Source organism: Hibiscus syriacus, unplaced genomic scaffold (assembly GCF_006381635.1).
Source record: "Hibiscus syriacus cultivar Baekdansim isolate YM2019G1 unplaced genomic scaffold, ASM638163v2 tig00110893_pilon, whole genome shotgun sequence".
Classification (NCBI taxonomy): Eukaryota; Viridiplantae; Streptophyta; class Magnoliopsida; order Malvales; family Malvaceae; genus Hibiscus; species Hibiscus syriacus.
The window spans coordinates 8,943,123-8,957,108 of NW_024062901.1; the positions used below are offsets into that span (position 1 = coordinate 8,943,123).

The 13,986-nt window shown below is 33.2% G+C and overlaps 1 long non-coding RNA gene across 1 annotated transcript; it reads left to right on the top strand.

The window, feature by feature from the left end:
• The first annotated feature begins 7,940 nt into the window (after positions 1-7,940).
• On the top strand, positions 7,941-10,316 carry LOC120145224. The gene is made up of 3 exons (XR_005518109.1): positions 7,941-8,461; positions 8,783-8,884; positions 9,815-10,316. It is a non-coding gene; the product is annotated as an uncharacterized LOC120145224 (long non-coding RNA).
• The last annotated feature ends 3,670 nt before the right edge of the window (positions 10,317-13,986 follow it).

The window sequence follows — 13,986 nt, forward strand, 5'->3', positions numbered from 1 at the left end:
TTGATTCCAAAGTGGGGAACTCGGTCTTCTTCCACTTGATCACTTCTCTCCAGGGTTTACTTCGGATATCAGTGTAGTAACTTATAATTTCAATCTTGCATTTTTGAAGAGACATCTGATCATCTTCTATCTTTGTGTCATCTTTGTTTTCTATCTTTATTTTGAAGGAAGTTTTTTCTCTCCTGAGTTCTTGCTATGGTCGAAAATATGGCCCTGATCCCCCTTTCTATCCTTGACTCAATTACACTGTCAGAGTTTGTTTTTCTGGTACTCTACCCTTAATTAATACTCAAGTGGTTTACTTTACAAGGTAATCTCTGCTCAAATTTATGTTTTTCCCTTAACACTCCACCTTATGAGGCTCATTCTCAACATCTTCTTGGTCTGAATCTTGTCATATCAACATGATATGGGTTTGGCCATGCCCCAAAGTGGGTATTCTCATAGTTCATCCCTACTTAAGTGATAAAATTTCATTATTGACTGGTCTCACTCTTGCATTCTTCTATGAGCTGGGATATGTTCCCCTTTCAAATAAGGTAATCATCTGGTTCTCAATGAATAACCGATAACATCATAAGGAAATGTTACAATTTATATTCTCCAATCCTTCTGATCTCTCGGACAATTTGATTTTAGGATTGTGGAATGCTTCATTATTCTGGAATCGTTTATTCTTTCTTCAATAGAGGTAGAATGAGCCTTACCAGCTTCAAGGACCTTTCATATTTGAGACTGTCATGTTTGAGAATGTTTTTTCTTTCTTTATTTTATTTTAGAATATAATAATTTTTTAAAGTATTTCCCCTTAATTCAGGCTCACAATTAAATCAAATCATAAACATGAGTTCTAAGAATGTCAAAGGAATCAACAACTCTTTTAATATTTTCAAAGTTATAATTCTTTGACAAGTATCAAAGTTGATGGGTTGGCTTCAGGTTGGCTTCTTATTTTCTAAGGTTTCGGCCACCAAAATGTCATTTATTTCTTGATGCTCGTGAACATTGTGACATGCCCCTCTTTCTTGACTTGGTTTTTTAATCGGATGCGGACAAAATGACGCAACTAGCATAATCAATTACTAGACTTTCTAGAACACTTCTATTTCGGTTATATGAAATCTTCCATTTGTTCAAGCTTTGTAGATTCCTCTAACAAAGGTAGTGCAGAAATGTCGATCTGAAAATGAAATTCCTAAGTGCTCGTGTGAAATTGACTATAACAGATGTTCCTTAACTCCCTTAGTCCATCTTTACCAAAACTCCTTATTTAGATAATTTGATTAATTTGCCATTGTTTGGATAGCTAAATTCACTTATATATATATATATATTATAACGTCTGTATCGGGCTAGCTCATCACAAAGTCTTCGACTTAACAATTGTAGTGGAACAAACACCGAACTGCTAAGTACCCGAACAATGTCATGGTTTGAATGCAATCTATTCATAAAGCCAGAGCTTTTGAGTTTCCTCTATAACCAATAGCTTTAGTGGAATAGATCAACTTTATTGTATACATACATAATTAAATTCTGGGTATATGGATTCAATTTCTTAAGTTTGTCAAGAAAAACTTGTTATAGTCTAGGCGTTGTTGAAAGTAAAAAAATCTCATATTTAGAGTTCAATTTCCAAGCAATTGACCGAAACTAGATTCACCTACTTGACTATTCCATCTGTAAAGATCAAGATCATCATTGAACATCCTCAATAGATGTGTGGTCTAGTCAGATTTGTAATGTCGAACACAAGAGATGCCCCATGTTGTCTGCTCCTATGCATACTTGAATACCAAGCCTCTTGTTCATTCCCTTATGAGAGGAGAAGGCTATATCGGTCCCTGCTATATAAGGGTATGGTGTTCTAGCGTATCTTCTGGGGGTAAGGTCCAGGGTCCTTGTTTTATCAATTTTCAATCGCGTCACTTTGTCAAAGACTTATAACTCTAATGATTTAAATAGTTTTTAATTCAATTGATATTCAAAGAATTTCAAGTTGTAAATTTGATTTAATGCTCACCATCTTTAAAGTAGCATAGATTCATTTAAATATCCTTACAAAAAAGCTGAGAAAAGACAAAAAAAAAATTAAACAAGATGTTGTAAATGGAATAAAGCCTCACGAGGGATGAAATGATTTCTTCTTAATTAGGATACCCCATTACTCATCTAATGTAGTGGCACTTGATTCAAACAGATGTTTCATATTTTGCTTTGATACCTTAATCGTGCCCGTCATCCACTCTTCTACCAATTCTTGTGTCAACGTCTCATTTTCAACAAGTATCTCTATCTCCTTTAACAGCGGACTACAATTCCCCGTAGAATGCCAAGATGCCCCCAAGTGGAAATCACAGACACTATCTTGATCATAGCTATGGGCAGAAGGGTTTGGTTTCACTTTCATTGGCCTAGGTATGAGGTATTGACCTTTAATCAAATGGGGATACAAATCTGAGATAGAAGTTTGGAACATTTATCAGAGTATTTCTCGATCGTGAGACTTTATTTGGTCGGGTCGAACAAATAGCTGTTTCTTTTCTTTTACGGTTGTGGGGGCTCTTGATCATGTCATCACATTGGCTACACAATCAACATTCTGATTTCCACTCAAAATCTTCATCTTTTCTTGGATAATAGGGTCCTTTAACGATTTCTCCCCATATATTAATGTAATCATCATGTTCATCAACTTGGACATATGTTCTTGGGATTCAACTTGGAACTTCCATGCTTTATCAATCATTTCTTGTTGGGTCTTTATGAGTTGTTCTTGGATTCCCTTGATCTTACTAACACGCGCTAATATTTCATTCATTGTTTTTTATCTTTCTATAATTACGCTCAGGGTAACTTCAATTTTCTTTCAAAGCTTCTTCACATAATCTTTTTGTTAATGTTGATATTTTATTAATGAATATGAAATACATGACTATGAATGAATAAAAATGCGATGGAGAAATTAAGATGCATTGCAAAAAGTAAAAATGCGTATGCAAAATACAGGGTGTTGATCCTGGAATGACTCCTTAGAACAACATTTTATATTAGGAATGAAGTTTAATTACAAGGTTTAAACATATCACAGATAGATCTACACTACTGCTCCTAATTGTTGCACATGTGCCAGCAGTTCCATAATCTTCTAGGATTCTTCAGTCTCGGACTCCAGTCCTTCACTTACAGCAGCAACTTCCTAAGACAGGGTGACCGAATATTGAGCTATTCCTTGAGCATGATCTAGGTAACTAGCGAGGAGGTAGTCTATTTGTTTAACTCTCGACTGAGCTTGCCCCAACGATAACGCCACTATATAACCCCCTCGTAAGGAACTATCGAAAGCTCATTTGCTCGTCTCTGAAAAATTTTGAACCATAGCCTCAAGCTCGTTCACTTGTTTCTTCAGACTTTCATCATCTCCACGGCTCGAGCTACCTTCTCGGCTTTGGTATCATCGTAATGCAGCCTCTAAACTCGAGATCTTCCCTTTCAGCTTCTTATTTTGGGAATGATTCTCTTGTAATCATTACTTTAGAGAACTTTTTTCCTTTGACATAATCATAACTTGATGCCTACTTTGTTTGAGCTCTTCTTTACTCTCTCCGGATTCTTTGTTTAGGCTCGCCACTTCTTGTCTCTATTCAGTAGGTGATTTACTTGAGCGGGCAACTATCTGGGCATTTACCATTCGTTGGTAAGATAGTTGAAGATTGTCAAAGTCACGTCAAAGTTGCTTCTCCACTTTTTCAATTTGAACAGCTCGACCCTTTTGAATGTCAATATCTAGCTCTTTTCCTCTCCATAGCTTTCTTTCTGCCTCAAAGTCATGCTTAACTAGCTCTAACAGAGATGGCACCACTCTCAGATGTTCTTCCATAGGCTGAATATTTTCATGATTAACCATTGGGATTCTATCATTTACTCGATTACTTCTTCATTGTTCATACTGCTGAGATAACTTGAGATCAAATGTGAAGAGATTCACAAGATGAGTCTGTTTCCATACATCAGCAACCCCTTTAACTTTACTCTTGTATTGCTCTCCTTTGAATGCATACTCTGACCCTGACAAATCCCATATTGTTGGAATGAATTGCCTTGACCCATATTACCTAGAAACTAGCAAAGGTGCATACTCTATAGAACCCCAAATACTTGGCAAAGGAACCCATTCTTATTCTCCACATATGTATAATATATCTGAGGAGATATTCCACGAAGCTTACCAAAATATATCACCATCCTTGATATCCTTGAAAATAACCATCCATTTTTCTTCAGTAAAACCCCCAGGCCATTATCTAGAGAGGAAATCTTTCAAAGGTGAAAACCCATCCAAAAACACTCGTCGTGGTGCTCTTTCAACATGCTTTAAGTGACTAAGGATCCATAATAGTAGGAGAGGTACACATCCTATAAAGCGTCATTTTCCCTCTCGTCTACAAGAACGCAAATAACAAAACGTCTCAGCTAAAATGGCTGGAATAGGATCTATTTGCTTATCTAATCTCTCAAACAAGTTGATAACTGATACATCTACATACCCCAGTACCTTCGAAAAAATGACAAGCCCCTAAATTCTTAAAGTAAACAAATCAAACTTCTTCCTCTTGTCAGGATGACGATCAATTACTTCTTTCAGAGTAGTCAGTGAGATGCATTGTCCCCTTTCCTTGATGTTTCTAACAACCTATTATTCACTGTTTCCATCATCAAGAGTAATTTCTTCTTTAAAGAATGAGTGTTTGTTAATTTGGTGTTATTCTGTCCATTTGGGACCTCGAACAACGGATCAATGCTCGATACTCCTCTATGGTAGGTGTCAGATCCACTCTACCAAAAGTAAAGCAACTATAAGTGGGATTCCATAATTGTGCAAGGGCTCTAAATAGGTTTCGGTCAATTGGAACATCTAGGAGATAAGAGATATCGTCATATAACTGATAAAACAATTTCTTGTCAACTACTTCCCAACTTCCCCAAATTTCTTTTAGCTCGCTCAGATCGTTCTGGCGTACATTTATATGGGTGTAAGCAAACAAATCTGATATGTATCCTGGCATCAAACTATCTCCATTGGTCAGCTGGTACTGTTCAGACCATCTTAGTACATTTGCATTATCTTCAACCACTTTTTGAACTTTTCATTCTATATTACTAGCATTCTATATGGACATCGATCACAAATCAACACTATAGAATGGATAGTACAATGCAAAAATAAAATAAAGAAAAAACAAAAGAAAATCAGTTAGTAAACATAAAGCAATTAATCATAGATAATAATTTGTTAATGAATCCTACCCTCACATGTTGGCTACTCAATCATGCTTTATCAGATCCTACCCAAACATGATATCTACCCCATACTTTGTTTGAATATGAAAAACCTAACCTCAGGCTATCTAATTTGCATGCTTATTCGAGAAAAATAAACCTAACCTTATGATTTCTAGTTCGCATACATTTATTCAGAAAGCGAAATTAAATGACTTAAAAAGCTTTTCCTTATGTACCATCCTCACGGGACTCTTAAGGTTCAGATTAGGCTCTACCTAGGTTCGGGTTCTAGGTTCACTATACGTTGGGTTCTGCTCTAAAGTAATAGGTTCTCGAATTGTCCTTGTCGGTACCCCTTGGGCTATCAAACCGTCAATCCTGGCCCATCATAGGTTTTTGGATCAAGTTCAATTCGAGGGAACACAGCTCCTTATGTTCGTGTGGAGGTGAATACCATCACGAAGAAAATAAGGCGTGAGCTCCAGGAATGATCCACTATCCCATGCGGAGGTGAAAACCACACGAGGGAGTAGTTCCTCACTCCTACTTAGATTGGAAAGAGCGGGGTTTTATCTCATGTTATGAATGCAAACTGTGCAGTGTGTAAGAAAAGCAAAAAACAACACAATCAGAAAAATACAAATCTCAAATTCCTTTGAAAACATACAATTAATCTTAAAACATTAGCAAACAAGTTATTACAACTTTTTAGTGGTTAATCCAATTATAAATCAAAATACAAAAAAAATTATTTACCACTGAACAAGGGATCAAAAACCAAATTAGAACAAACTTGTAATTTTCATTTGCAAAAACAATTAATTAATCGACTATCGGCCCGACTCTCTAAAAAAAGTCCCCAGTTGAGTCGTCAAGCTGTCGAAATGGTTTTTTTCTTTTTAACTACACACCACATTTTTTTTCTTTTAGTTAATTTTTAATTAAAAAGTAATTTATTTAAAAAACCTCTTGTTTCTAAAAATTTGAGATCCCTTTAAAAATAAAAACATAAAGTTTGAGAAGTCGCCACCAATCTTTGATTAGTATATGATTGGGCACCCAAAAACGTATGTTGTTATTTTAATAAAAATATCAATTTTAATTCAAATAACAAATTTGAGGTATAAGTTACCAAAAATCGAGTTCGGGAGTCGGTTAGGCGTGGGGAAGGATTAACACCCCCACAATGTCCTAAATCGGTACCTAGTTGATTAATTAATTGTCTTTGCAACGAAATTTACAAGTTCAAATTTAATTTAATTTATGATCCCATAAAACAACACTTTATGAATTTTAAAATGAAACTAATAATATTTAATTATTTCCTATCGAGAAGAAAACAACCCCTCATACCTTGAGGCAATCAATTCTTACTCCAATCGAAATAAAGAAATATTACAGTTCCATCACAATATTCAAATGCACCAAAACATATTAAATTAAAATTATCAATCCTTTTTAGAAAGAAGAATGATATTCGATTATTTAAATAGATCGAGATCAGATCTTAAATAAGTTCTAACAATATTTTCTCGAAGAATTTAAATCAAGAATATTTCTTATTCTCTCATTCCCAATTTTTAGGTGAGGAGTCATTTTTTTGGGTTTTACTGTTGGGATACACTTTCAGTTTAAAATCACCGGAAGTGGCTCTCTAATAAGTTAAGTCAAGCACCTCATAACGATTTTAAAATGAAAGCTATTACCCTTAATCCAATTATTTAATATGAGAGTTATCGTGAGGATATCATGCATATCATGCAAAATAATGTCATGTGATTTGTAAATCAATCATTCGCAAACTGGCACATATGTAAACACATCAACATGCAAAATAAATATAAACAACTAAATAAAGAAAGCAATCCTAACAATGGACAAAATTAAAATAAATTTGGATTTAAGGACTTAATCCAAAAGATAAAATAATCTAAATTATGACAAAAAATATCTACGACCTAAATCTAAAGATTCAATGTAAAAAAAAAACTTAAAAAGCAAATGACTTAAAAAAAACACTGATCAATGATAGAGACTAAACCTAAAATAAGGCTCTAATTAACCATAATTATTTAAAAGAGATGTTATCTATCCTAGGGATCAATTCTAAAAATCTAGTAACCTAAAAACATTTCAAGGCATACATAAAAATATTCATTTATTTGAAATAATCTAAAAGAAAAAAAAACTAATCTAATTGATTACCATGCCATAAAAATTTAGTTCTAATTAATATTTAATCTAATTGAATAATCAAGAGGCTAAAACAAGAAACACAAAATCAACCAGGGATTAGATTCAACTTATTCGCAAGCTTAATTAAGGACTAAATTAAAATAAAGTGAAAATTAGATACATAAATCAAGAATTAAAACATGGATTTAAATGGGAAAAACACACATAAATATAACAGACTTAAACATAAATAACCCAAAAACTATAACTGAAATCTAAATTTGGAAAATTACAAAATCAGGATAAATAAAAAGGAAAAATTCGAAAACTAACCCTTCAGGTGACTAGAATGTAAATAAGTGCTAAACCTATAGGGACTAAAACCTAATTTGCCCAAAATATTCAGTGACTAAATACTAATTAACCTAAAACCTCTAATATATATTCTTTAACCTAAGTTTAAACTAACCCTAATCCCAAATTACACCCAACACCCGCTTATTCAGCTCTTATACTCTCCCCCTTTCTTCCCCTTCGGTCGAAACCCTTTCCAGAGCCTTCATCTCCACCGGCCTGTCGACCACCATACCTTGGTGGCCACTCTTCACTCGACTGTAGTCACTCGTCACTTCGACCAACGGAGTCTAAAACTCCGAAGAACTATAACGTCAGCTCTTTCTTCTACCTCTCACACCAAAGACCGAACCCTCTATGACGTAAATAAGCATCTTTCGCCTCTCCGACCACCACCAATGATGGTTGGTCGAACTCAAATCTAGCCTAAAATAAAACCTAAACCCTCTCCTATCCTCTTCTAACCCTTCGATCGAATCTCAAGAAACCTAAAGTTGTAAATCAACTTTCAAACCTCTTTCCAACCACCGAAAACAACCTTAGAACGATATGCAAATACCCCAAACAGCCGAATAGGCCTCTGAACCCTCTAATTTCTCACTTTTATGATGATGACACTCCCTCACTCTGATGAGAACCGACGAACAAGGTAACCAAAAAAACTCTAACCTATTTACTCTTTTATTTTGCTTCGAGAAAAACAAATAAAGAAAATAGTTGCATGATATTGTTTAAGGAAATCACCATACCTTTGTAAATGATCTTAGTTTTTTTTACTGAGTTCTCGAATACAATGGGGAATTCTTGCTGTGACATGGTTTCTCTTTTCTCTATAAAAAAAGATCCCCTTATCTGTATTTTTACACTGAATTCCCCCTAAATATCGGGGGAACCTCATTTTTCTTATAGTAAAAATAAAAAAATCCTAATCTTACTAATCTCTCCTTTCTGTTTCGTATGACTGTTCTAGTTGTTAAGATGAAATTCTCAATTGGTGACGATGCTGGGTTGGGACCAATTGGTACTGCTCACGTGGAGGAGAGGAACCAATGTTGACCCGGGCAAAATTAAGGTATAACACTTGATTTGTTTGTTGTTTAAATGTTTAAATACCAGACTTGTAAGAGCTTTCGAGAGTTAGCCAGTTTCTAAGTTTGATGCTTAATATCGAGAGAGTTAGGCTAGATCGATGTGAACAATGAAGCTAAGATGGGAAGCAAAGCTCTAACTCACCTTAGAGATAAGAAAATGGTTTCAACGACTAAAAAGTGTAGGACTTAGTCGATAGTATTATGTTGTAGCTCAAATTAAGAGGTACTTCTTAGTATTTTCATTATCGTTCCTTATTAAGGATAACCTAAAACACTTTAGCAAACTTTGTCGAGCAGTATACTTATGGAAGACATGAACAATTCTAGAGACAAGGCATATGAATCCTTAGTGAATCCAATGATTTATCTATATTGTAGTTTTTTGTGAGAGGTTGCCAAGTATTATTTCATACCAGTGCTCAACTTTATTTGCTTTAGAATTCTTTACTGTTTGTTACATCATTTCAACAACTACAATATACCACAATATTCTTACTCAATTGTTTATACCACCTATACTTAGTTAGTTATGAGCAGTGCATAAACCTAACTCGAAGTCCATCTAATCCCTATGGAGATGATACTCACTCATTACTATATTACATATTCGATTGTGCATACTTGTACAGTTTTACATGCCATAACATAGTACATCACACACGCAACACCCTTGCTATTATAATTTCATAGAATAAAGAATGAGAACTATAAAATATATTATTAGGTTTTACTTGTCAAACTGAAGCATGGAGGTAGAGATCATGTTTGGATAGGATCTATTAAACCATGTATGGGTAGGTTTTATTCTTTAAATATATTTTTTATTATTTTAGGATATTAACTCACTTTATTTGGTTTTCTTCTTTCTTGATTTATACCATGGTATTTGCATCTTCACAACATAATCAAAGGTGTTAATTCGTAAATGATTAACCAAATTAGAAGGTTTTCATAACGATGAGGGTTCCATAACTAAGTAGCCAAATCCGTAAGGTCGTAACTTACAAACGAAGATAATTGACGAAGAAAGAGCCTTTAAAGCTGATAGAAGACTCTCTTCGAAGGGGACAAAAACCGAGATGATATCAAATAGTCAGATGCTAGTTGAATCAAGAATGAGAAGATCTTTCACAAGATATGAAGACAACTTCCCTGTTGAAGAATCCCATAGAAGTGGAGGTCTAAAGATCCAACAATCACAATAGGTGAACATCATCAAATGTAAGAGGTGGTTCAACATCTTGATTAGTCCAACAATGACTATAAAGAATACATCATCGTGAGAAAAGCCTAGACCAAGGACACAAAGAAAACGAAGCTCGTAAAATTGACTATCTAGTTTAAGTAAAACTTATGATCTACTGAAGGTTGATCTATAATAGTGATTTTTTTGAATTAACACCTTTTAGCATTTGCAACCATGTTTTACATTAATTTATTTTTTTATTAATAGTTCATGTTATTTTGTTATCGTATTTGTACTAATTCATTTCTATGTTGCACTTCCCTTTTTGCATCACATTATCATGGCATAATCGAAATGTGTTGATTTGTGAGTGATCATCAATGTAGAAGGTTTTCATGATGGAAAAGATGTTTCATATCAAATAGATAATAACACAGCTAAGGGGTGGCATAATGAAGAAGCTTCGAGAAGATAAAAAAACATTACATCCAAAGGTAACATTTTATAGATATCAGAATATGCTATCATCAACAATGAGAAAAAGGAAATACAATAGATGAGAGAGAAAATATCCAAGATGATGGATAAAATATATGCTTTGGCCAAAGATAAAGAGTCTTCTACTTGAAAAGAGAAATAAAGTAATCTTGTGATGTCAGGTGCACAAAGGTCTACTTTAAAATGAGTTGATTTTATTAAGCTTGAGGAATCACACACAATCACCATTTGTATCAACAAACTATATGGGGAGATTAAGGAAATGGTGACAGCTGTAGTTCAGTTTTGAAGCCAATTTCAAAAAATAGTCTTATTTAACGAGTCAGATTCATATGATGGTAAAATTTCAGGGAGTAGTGATCCTCGTTTTAAGCCCGTCCCTATATCATTTGGATTACATTGGCAAACTTAACTACATAAAGATGACCTAGATGAAGATCTAGGTCTCCAATTTAAAGATAGAAGAAGATTGATGAATTAACATTTCTTCATTCATGATGAAATCATTTGAATAAGAAGAATGCATTACATCGATACACTTAATTGCATTTATGCTTTTATACATAGATGCATACTTCTTATAGGTTTTTAACAGAAAGAAGATTTATAATGAAAAGATGTCAGGGTGAGATCGAATTCAAACCTCAAATAGAGGAAAACATGTTTAGAGTGGCAGAGCTTCAAGAATAGAGGAGCCTAATCCACAAATGAATCATTTCTTTGAAGTAGGGTATGTTACTCTACCACTAATAAGTTTTTATATGATATTTGTGAAAATGAGAAAGCAATTTTTTAAATTCTCATTTAATGTTTTCAGAAAATGAAAATTTTGAAAAGTAAGAAAGTGATTTCTAAATTTGTTACCTAGTAAACTATTTCTAAAACTAGTAAGTCCTTCGGGCCATCACAAAGTCTTCTGAGCCTAATGATTAATTCATCTTGGTCATATGTATGTCTTTAGAGCAAGATGATAAGTCCTATGGGTCATTTATAAGACCTACGGGCATGATGTTTTCATATGATATTTGTAAAAAAAATAAGAAAGTGATTTTCAAAGTGTCTTATTTAATCTTTTCCGAAAATGAAATTTTTGAAAAGTAAGAAATCAATTTCCAAAATTTTTTACCTAGTAGACTATTTGCAAAATTAATAAGTCCACTGGGCCATCAATAAGTCTCCCGAGCTTGATGATTAAATCCTCTAGGTCATATTTAAGTCTTTCAAGCAAGATGATAAGTCTTCTGGACAATTTATAACACCTCTAGCATGATGTTTTCATGATATTTATGAAAAAAAATAAGAAAGCGATTATCAAAGTTTTTATTTAATCTTTTCTAAAAATGAAGTTTTTGAAAAGTAAGAAAATGATTTCCAATGTTACCTAGTAGACTATTTCTAAAATTAGTAAGTCCTCTAGGCCATTTGTAAATCTTATGAACCTAGTGATTAAATCCCTGGGTCATCTATAAGTTTGAGCAAGATGATAAGTCTTTGGGTCATTTATAAAATCTTCAGGTATGATGTTTTCATATGACATTTGTAAATAAAAAGAGAACGCGATTTTCAAAGTTTCTAATTTAATATTTGACAAAAATATATCATAAGAATCAAAAAATAGAAAATCAAAAAGGAAAAAAAGAAAAAAAAAAGAAAAATAATAAAATAATAGAACTAAATCTTTAGACATGTTAACAATGGTAATTTTGTCTTTTTCAGGTTCAATCTATGAGAATGGGGCAAACCAAGTGAGAAGATTTTTTTATTAGAGGGTAGGTCATTCAATTGAAATGGAAGAACAAATCAACAGAAGATTGAAGAAAAACATTGGCTTAAGGAAGATAGAGTTATAATCAGATCAAACAAATTAGGTCATTATTTTTCTTTTCCATGTTATTGTTTTAAAATAATAAGCAAAGAGCGGTAGTTGTGATACCTAATTTTTTCTAATGATTTAAGTCATATCAAATGCAGTTATAGATTTATTTTGAGGCCATTTTGTAAATTGATTCGAATCATATGGATAAAATAGACATTATGTAATTGTCAAAATCCAAATCAAAATATGGATATGAGAAGAATATGAGACCTATTTGGTTAAAAAATTGATTGTTGGGTAATCATGTACAAGAGTTTATTTGAAGGAAAAAAATAGTGAAAAACCAAAAAAAAATCCTTTCCTCTAGTTTTATTTTGTACAGGTAGAAGTAAATAGACATTGTAACATCCCAAAATTTGGGAAATTTTGACATAAATTCACAATTTGAAATTAGTGACTAAATTATAGGTTTAGAAAGTTTGAAACCTTTTTTGTGAACCCTAAAAAATAAAATAGCCAAGTATGCAATTAAACCATTTTACTCTAAATCAAATTCCTTTCCCTGATTATATCAGCGTGCAGTGGCCCTTTTATTTCTTCAAATCCTTGTGTCATTCCTTGCAAATCTCATCACCTTCAACGTTTCATCGCCGTTAGCCACAAAGGTAAGCCGCTGGTCACTATTCGCACCTCCCATTGAAACCCGTCCTATTCCCATCGTCGTTAAACAATGTTGGGTCACAAAAACCCATGAGCGTAACTTCAAAATAATCATTATCTCTGCTTTGACCCAAAAATTTAGTTTTGAGTAGAATCTATTGCTCCGTTTTCTGACCTATCATCGATTCAAATTCATATCTTTTGGTATAAACCAAAAATCAGTTTCCATTTGTTCTAAACAAAACTAGACTGTAAAATAGTGCAACGGTATAAAAATAATATCTAATATTTTTTTAGAATTTATGGTGATTTTCTAAACTTACTGTCTAGAACATAAATTCTAAGCAGATTTCACCAATTTGGATTTTTAACTTGTACATTAATTCTATTAGCTCACCAAATGCACATGCATGCATAAAAAATCACATAACATTTTAGGAGTCACTCCTTACCATATTAACTATGTCACTGGCTCATTGCAAGCCATGTTTGTTCGATAAATAAGTACAATTTCAATTTGCACTCACCTGTGTCCTTAGCTTGCAACCTTCCTTGGAATTTACTATTTCATCCTTAAGCTTCTTCTTAGCTTTAATAATATTTGATCTTGATTTCAATAACTCAATCTAAATGAACATCATTACTAAACATATACAAATTCAAACCAAATGTTATAATCTTACTAACATAGGCATACTTTGGAAAATAAAGTCCTAACAAATTTTCTGATGCTTGTTCGACACAATTTCCATGTCACAACATAAATGTTGACCTTAATACTTCTAATTGACCACTCAAGTTCCTTTTTATCCATCTTCACATAACATTTTCACTTAAGCTCTTAACATTTCCACATTTATGATTTAAACCTAAATTTTTACAAGGTTTCCGAAATAATCCAATTTCACATCCTAACTTCAGTT